At 34.9% G+C, this 8,675-nt stretch overlaps 1 pseudogene; it reads left to right on the forward strand.

Annotated features, from left to right (window-relative positions):
• The first annotated feature begins 4,478 nt into the window (after nt 1–4,478).
• LOC134263894 (uncharacterized) lies at nt 4,479–6,905 on the forward strand (annotated as a pseudogene).
• The last annotated feature ends 1,770 nt before the right edge of the window (nt 6,906–8,675 follow it).

Raw genomic sequence — 8,675 nt, forward strand, 5'->3', positions numbered from 1 at the left:
TGTTTAACGAGATAATTGATATGGGTTTGAAGTTAACGGAGTTTCTTCTTGTACGGAACTTCTTGCGACGAATGATGATGATTATCTCCGTTGTCTTGATGCACATCCTCTGTCCAAAAATCTAATACTGCATGAAAGCTTTCGTCACTTTTTACAGAATCTGAATCAGAAATTGAGGTTTCAAGTTCTGAATCACTCAACACTAATTCAACTGTATCCAAGACTTCTCTACGAGTCACATTTTTCGTTACACCGGTACCATCTTCGAAGTCTAATAGCATATACGTTATCCCCTAATCCTGTTTAACTTAACAAAGTGTAGAATACCAGAAATCTTTTATCTTGTTTCTGCGGATCTTGTTCCGCATTAAAATACGGGCACTAATTGAAAGGGGACTTTCTTTGGCATCTGTTGTAGAGTTCCGTCCTTTCATCCAAATTTTGTTTATCATTTTCCATCGCTTATCGAGGCCTTTTTCTCTGTTGTACAAAGTATTAGTCTGTTGAAGAAATTTTGGTCGCTGGAAGTCCGAGAAGATGATCGATAGGTAAGGTCGGATCTCGTCCAAACATAAGAAAATACGGTGTATACCCGGTAGAAGAATGAATTTTCGGGAAGATGTTCAGGGCATTTTCGTTTCTGCTGAAGAGATAATGTTCTTAAAATATTGTGCATTGTACGATTATATCGTTTTACCTGGCCGTTTCCCTCAGAATGATATGGAGTTGTTCTACTTTTGGAGATGTAAAACATTTTACAAAGTTCTTTCACAACTTCACTCTCGAAATTCCTCCCGGTCGCTATGAATCCCTTTTGGAAACCCAAAAAGGAAAAAAATCTTTCAAACATTTTCCCCGGCCCTTTTGGGGGTCTTGTTGGTACCGCTTAAGGAATTTTTCCAAAATAGCCCCATTAAAAATTTTGCCCCCTTTTCCCTTTAAAACTAAAAAAATTGCTAGAACTGCGATTGGAAGCTAAAAATTCCCTAAAAAGGGAGTTGACAGGGAAACCGTTGCTTTGGCTGCCATGCAACGCTCACATATTTTGCAGTATTGTTTACATTGCGTTGTTGGCGAAATTCCCGCATTTCATTTTAAATTTAAAGACAAAATTTTTTTAAAGCCTTGATGTCCAACATGATTGTTTAATGTTATTGTGTAATGACTTTAATACATGGTCTTTTAAAGAGATTGGCAAAAAAAAATTTTATAAAGGACCTGTATAACCCCTTTAATGTTTCTGTTTAGAACCTTGTTTTCAAACTGCACACCTTCCCCTTTTTACACAAATTTTGATGGTAAAAAATCTGGCATTTATGTTTCGTAATTTTTGGAATTTTTTTTAAATAATTTCAAAAAATTTCATAATTTGATATCTTTCCCAAAAAACCCCCAAATTCGCAGTCGGAGGAACTTAGGGTTTTACCCTTTTTCGGAAAAAAGGGTTTTTCCCAAAAGGGAAACCGGAATTTTTCCCCAATGCCCTTTTAAAGGGGGGAAAATTTTAATTTTTTTAACCCAAAATTTTTCCAAAAGTCCCGTTTTGGGCCCCAATGTTGCATATGCTATAACTACGTGTCATTGATCTTGTTTTTGGAAAGCACTGCACCAAGTTCATCAAAACTCCATCACTTTAAAAAGAAAGTTTTTTTAAAATTTAGGATATCCTAAAACTGGAGAAATACCAATCTTCTTTTTAGCTTTTAGAATACAGAATCACATTCTTTACTCTAAAAATTCTAAAAAAAGTTTGTTTGGAAATTCCTTTTTTTCTTCTTGTTATCTGTGGTTACAGTTACACCATGTAAATGTTTTGTAATTTTAGAAAAAACCTTCACTAATTGTCTGTAATAACCACCAAAAAGATCGCAAGAGCAGTTCTACATATGAACAATTTCTAAAAAAGGTAAATTATTACAAGCAAGTTGACGAAACAAGAATATCAGCAGTCTTTTTAAATCATCATTTCGTAAGTTTTATGGTCCATACAAAACCCTTTCCCGCAAAAACAGTTTAATTTATTTAAATCCCAAAAGCCACTACGTTTTTTTATACCCGTTAGTTTTTTAAACCCCAAATCTTTTAAAATTTTTAAAATCCCTTTTTTTGAAACCGAAGTTTAAGTTTTTAAAATGTACGAAGAAATTAAATTTTGATGGTTTTATTTAAACCTGGTTTTTAACTTAAAAAAATGTATAGTTGTTGTAAATTTTTTTGTTTGGTTTTTAAAAAACTAAATTTATCCAAAATAAAAAGATGTCAAAATTTTCATCTGTGAAAAAAAGCCTCCATAAATCTTTGAAATGTAAGGGGGGGGTGTTAATAACCAAAGAACCCCTTTTTAATAAAACCCCTTCCAACTCTTAAAGCTGTTTTTAATTAATTCTCATTTTATGGAACTTGATGGATCCTTGGGTTTAAACTTAAATAAATTTTGCTCCAAAGTAAAATCTAATGTTTCTTCCATTCTGGGTAACGGATACGCATCTTTTATAGTTTTTTTTTTTTTAAAACAGTTCGCCTAACTACACTAAAAAACTTGTCACTATCATGATGGCGGACGAAAAGGGGGTAATTGCTCTTTCTAATTATCCTTTTTTTTTAACAATTTGCTATGTGTTGTTTTACTTTTTTTTAATCTGATGTGGTGGAATTTTAGATGTGGCACTCAAAAAGGGATTTCATCTGTTAAAATTATGTTAGGTAACCCAAAACCATATAGCCAAGATCAACGTCATCTTTTTAAACGCTTCTAAAGTTTTTTAAAAGAGTGGATGAAAATTCCTTTGGCCGTTGGTCAACTTTTATCTCCAAGTTTTAAATTTTAAATCGGTATTCTCAAATTTACTCTTAGTCGGTTTGATGAAATTTAAGACTTTTTGGACGTAAACTGTTAAGTTTCCCCAGGTCGTATTCATCGGGCCAGATTTAAAGACATCAACTTTGTGTAAAATACCAATTTGACAAAATACCAATTTGACTTATGGTTTTTAAGAGACATCCCATTACTGAATTTATTATTTTTACGGATTTTTTTGCCGTTTGTAACTGTTCCCAATGTGTTAATTTTCCATGATGTTCTGTGGGAGTGATCCTGTAAATTCCATGAAATTTTTCTTACTGTGGCTGTATATTCTTCAAATTTTTTATTTTGATGAGTTGAACTAATAACTAATTAAGGGGATGAAGGATTTTACCCCGTGACTCAGTTGATTTACGTCATAATCTCTATAAAATATGTACAAAACCAAAATTAAACCACAGTACTTGTATAATTTTTTTGACGTTTGTTTGCATTCACCATCGTATAAAAATATCTGAAAAAATTTAAAATTTTTCAAATATTATCAAAATTCCCCGGGAAAAGATTAATCCACTCCGCCCGTTTTCCCACTCTGCGCGTCCAGTGCGTCTTTTTAAGTCATAGTGGATCTCTTAGTTCAGAAGATCATAAATAAAAACGGGTAGTATAAAATCATAAAAACGGGCCATAATATGTACATGGTAGGGTATTTTTTTAAATTTGAACGCAAAAAATATTTTTACATGGTTGTTGACGGGAAAAGTTTTTTGTGGGTTTGTCTTATTTCGCTTTTTCAGGAATTTTGATCATAGTTGGGTTTTCCCATACTCGAGAAATGTAAACATGACACGTTTTTCTCATGATCATGACTCGTTTAACCCTTTGCCCCGAGTAATATTGAGCTCAGCTTCACCAAAAGATATTTTTACAGTTAATCAATACAATTACGACCTTGAACTTCCAGTAAATTTTCAAATATTGAATGATAGGATTTTTTGGAAAATTAATTTTTTTGGGAAGTTGTCCCAAAAAATCGGGGGAAAATTTTTGTCCCCCCAATGTGGTGTTACAAAAAATCGCTTTTTGAAATTTTTAACCCATTTTCCCCAAAATATTTTAAAAGAAAATTTGCTGGGATATTTTTTTTTGGTAAAAATTTAATTAAGAAATAATGAACCCCGAAACACGGAAAAAAAAAAACTTTCCCCTCGAAATTTGGGGGATGGTATTTGTCACTCAATATCTCAGAAAAATTAGAAACCTTTATATGTTGCTTTTGAGGGGACAATAAAAAAAGATATATACAAAATATGAGAAAAATTAAATGACAGTTATTTTTTCAGCTAAAGGTCCTTATCCCCTTAAAATGGGGGTCACCTACACTACACTGCCCCCCTTTTAAACCGATCAAGACACATCTTGCCAAACTGTTTTTTTGTACAAGTGGGGGTTAAAAGTCGAAAAGCTACGGGAGTACTTTTCTTAATTTTTGAAAAAAAGATGCCATCAACAATTCATACTTACCTAATACTTGTCTGTAATTTTGCAGTATCATCATGGACTGGGCCAAATCCGAGAAGAAAGGTCAGGGTTTCCCGTGTACACTACGTAATTTCAAAACAGATTAAGAAATATGTTGTAAAACTTTATTTTAAAAACCATGTAACGAAAAAAAATGTTCCCTTTTCATCAAAAAATTGGATTATGTTACTTTAACGGAAAAAGGGTTGTTATCCCCGGAAAGTGGTATGGTCCCCGTAAAGGGGGGAGATACCCAGGTGGAGATTGTCAGAGCCACGAAAAACCATTTATCTGGAAGGACGACCTTCTGATACGATGGGAGCAGGCGGCTTCTCTCGCTTATTGGCTGGGGGAGGACGAAAAAAAGGACAAAAAGACACCACTGGCCACACTGTTGGAGGAGGTGGCGGGTTAACCCCCCCACACCAATATTGAGCCCCCTTCAGAGGTGGGGCACCTGCCAAGTTACCGGGTGGGAGGGGGTTGGACTTATGGCGAAAAAGGGTTAAAAAAGCCCCATGAAAGGAGATTCAAGCCGAAGTCAAAAAACAGGGAGAACAGCAGGTTGCTTCGATGGCAGATCAAACAGCAGCAAAATCCCGCTAACGAAGACACTAACTGATTACTTCAAAAACCCAAGGAGCACCCCCACCCTTGGGGGATAGACCGGCCACTTTCCCCCCCCAAAGGGTTTTTTAGAAGGCCTACACTCCCAAGGGGCCCAGAATGGTTTTTTGACCTCGACTGAACGCCAGAAGCGTATTCGACTGGTACCTTTTTGATGAGTAGGAATAGACTCCGCCCATATGCGCACTGCTTAAAAGTTTCTCAACAGTCTCGTACCAGTCGAACGCATAAAATGAGAAATGAGTAAAAGTTACGTATAAGTACCAGTCGAATGAAATAAGAACAAAGAATGATCACTTCCGGTAAAAAAAAAAGGAAAACAGAAACTACAAATAAACATGATAGAACAAGTGACTTTTTAAGCAGCTACTCTGTTTGATAGCAGCCACAGCGAGAGTGAGGACGATGATCTTCTACCTTTAGCCTTATTGGCTTCGTAAGTACAAGTACAATTTAAAGTTTATTAAGGACGATATTAAATATTTATAAGGCTTCGTAAGTACAAGTACAATTTAAGTTTATTAAGAACGATATTAAATATTTATAATGTCAAAAAAATCGCACATTTTACGAGGTTAACCGCAGGGGCCTGCAGTCTGTGCAGTGTGAAAGATCTTGACTTATATGTTTACACCCCCCCCCCCCACACCCCCCTTACACACACAGCCTCACATACAGCTATAACAATTTGATAATCAAAATTATTTGTTTATAGTGAACTGATAAACGAATTAAAACAGCTCAGTGAATCGAAAGGGGGGGGGGTAATCTCTATTGTTCATAAGTCTTATACACATACCATGTTTTGATTTAGGACCCCCCCCCCCCTTTGAAAATTTATGTAGGATGTGCCATCAAAATCATTCGACAACTTTTCAACATCTTATTCATATGATTTCTTGTTGCAGTACATGAATAAAATGGCGAAATGTACCCAAAGAAAGACACAGACAAAAGAAATATACCAGAAACGTTGTTTCCCACTTTCACCTAGATGAATTCAAGACTTTTTTCAGAGTTGACAGAGTGAGTGTTCAGTGTCTAAAAGAGAAAATTTCTTCAATATGCACCAACAGAATATATCAGGCATTTTATGCCGCACGTCTACAGGAGGATCAACTCAGACTCCACTCGAGGACCGCCTACTCATGTCTCTGTGGTATATGGCCAGCTTAGACAAGTATGCTGCCATTGCAGATAGATTTGGAACAAGTGAAAGCACGGCTTTATATTCAATTCACAATTTAATAACTTTCATTAGTGACTATCTATTAGATGCAGTTATTCTGTGGCCTACTCCTACAGAGATTCAGGAAATCAAGGATATGTATTTTGATCTTAAAGGTTTTCCTGGCATCGTTGGATTCATTGACGGGACATATATTTCAATTAAAAGACCATCAGACAGGGGGATTGACTATTACAATCGTAAAGATTTTTATTCAATAGTCCTGCAAGCTGTTGTACGAGAAGATCTCCGCTTTATAGACATTTTTGTTGGCTTTCCAGGAAAGGTCCATGATGCGCGTGTTTTGCGCCACTCGAAATTGTTTGAAAATGGACCAGAATTATGTGGAGATGGTCATTTGTTAGGCGACTCGGCTTATCCTAATCTTTCATGGTTATTAACACCTTTCAGAGACAATGGGCATCTTACTGAAGTCCAAACACGTTATAATTACATACACAGTAGCATTCGTAGTACAGTTGAACGTGCATTTGGTGATTTACCAGATTAAAGCACCTTGACCAAAACGATACAAAATTAATGGTAAGAACTATAGTGACAGGGTGTGTACTGCACAATATCTGCATCTTAAACAACGATGATTTCCAGGGTATGATGACAGATGACCAAGTTCCCCAAGTCTTGCCCATTGCAGGTATATATGACCAGGAATTGATGAACAGAGGGTCACTCAAAAGACTTCAAATTGCAAGAAGACTGTGTTAAGAATTGTTCCTTGTGAATAAAAAAAAACAACTAGTACAGCTTTATTCTTTTAATAACAAAATAAAGGAGAAAACACTCTTCCTGAGTTAAAAAATATAATAATAAAATACTGCACTTCTGCAATAATTTGAATAAATTGATTCATGGCACAGAAATAAACAAATGTATATGGAGACATAGAATAAAAAATTCAAAAATAAAAAAGTATAATCTCTTCCTGAGTTAAATACACAGAATTTCTTGGTCTTGTCTGAGGAATATTAAATTACAACTTAAACCTCATATCGAGAAAACCTCTTCCAACAAAAATAAGTACTCTGTTTTTAAACGACTGTTCACAATAACACCTAACCATCACTTAATCAGCAAAATTCTCATAAAAAAGACTGTCCTTTAGGCCACAAAGCTCTGTACTCTGATCGTCTGTACCGCAAAAGACTTGACAGAACCATTTCAAGATTGTTCAAATTGAAGTTCACTTCTCCAACTAACTGATTGGCCAGTTCTGCAAAAACATGTTTATCTACAACATTTTTTAAATTGCACTGAATGTCACAGTATTGCAGTGTTTTAATTTGTTCAAGAATGCATTTAAGTTGTCCAAGAGTGACCTCATCACATGTCACAAACTGCAGTGCTGATAATTTAACATGTGATAGAGCTTCGGCAAATGCTGAAAACAAGGAGTTTTCGAAAGAAAAATTTTTCAGGATAAGAATCTCTAAATTCTTGAATTCAAAATCAATAAAAAGCTCAATGACAGGTATAAGAGCTATCTCCTGAACATTGTAAAGTGCGGTAATGGTCAATTTCTTTAAATTTGGCATAAATTTAATGCCACAGTGCACAGATAAAGCATCAACATGGACAACAACATCTGTTCTTTTGAAATAAACATAATTTCTAAAGTATTTGCAAACTTCATAAAGTTTACATTCAGAATCTACTTTTTGAACATGCATGAAAATTTTGTCCAGAATATGAGGAGGCAATTTGGAAAGGTAATCTGAAATGAAAATAAATTTCTTTAAGAACCCCCTATACACTGATAATTTTTTTTTAGAATCTAAGAAAATTATATAGCATAAAGCTTAAAGGGGGGTATTTTAAATAAATACAGCGAGTATGCCTTTTTCTCAGGAAAAAAAATCTTCAAAGACAAATGAGGTAAAGAAAAATTGTGTTTGCTTACTCAAATATGCAAAATACATGTACGTAAATTAAGTTTTCAACTACTCAATCTTGGTCTAATATAATTTTTTGAATACTTGGATATATTTTAAACTAGTGCTAATTGTAACGGAACCGTTACAGATGTCCCCAAACGCTCCCAACTCCCTTTTGGTGCCATATTCCCTGTAAGCTTCATTAAATAAGACAAACTATATGCATTTAAGACTTTAAAAACGTTTTTCCAGAAGTATACCAAGTATATTCAAATTTTAGCATAGCACGCGTGCGCATGTACCTGAATGCATGTGCGTTATGACCATATCATCTTGTCTACACTATCTATATATTTTAATATACTATATATTAAAGCATTCAGTCCAAAAGAAATAAAAATCACTCATTCAAGTGTATTTTTAATTATACTCGTTCTAAATGCACGCACGTGCGTGCACGTGCATGATGACCATACCTTCTTGTAGGAGTCCTTTACATCTATCTCTGTTCTAAATCCCATCCGGTTTGGTTGAAAAACAAGAGAGTTATAGCCATTTCAAGTTTCAGCCAATCAGATTGCAGCACACGTGCATGCGTGTGATT

The sequence above is a fragment of the Saccostrea cucullata genome, unplaced genomic scaffold (genome assembly GCF_032062105.1).
Source record: "Saccostrea cucullata isolate Sc308-1 unplaced genomic scaffold, CSIRO_AGI_Scuc_v1 ctg11172, whole genome shotgun sequence".
Classification (NCBI taxonomy): domain Eukaryota; kingdom Metazoa; phylum Mollusca; class Bivalvia; order Ostreida; family Ostreidae; genus Saccostrea; species Saccostrea cuccullata.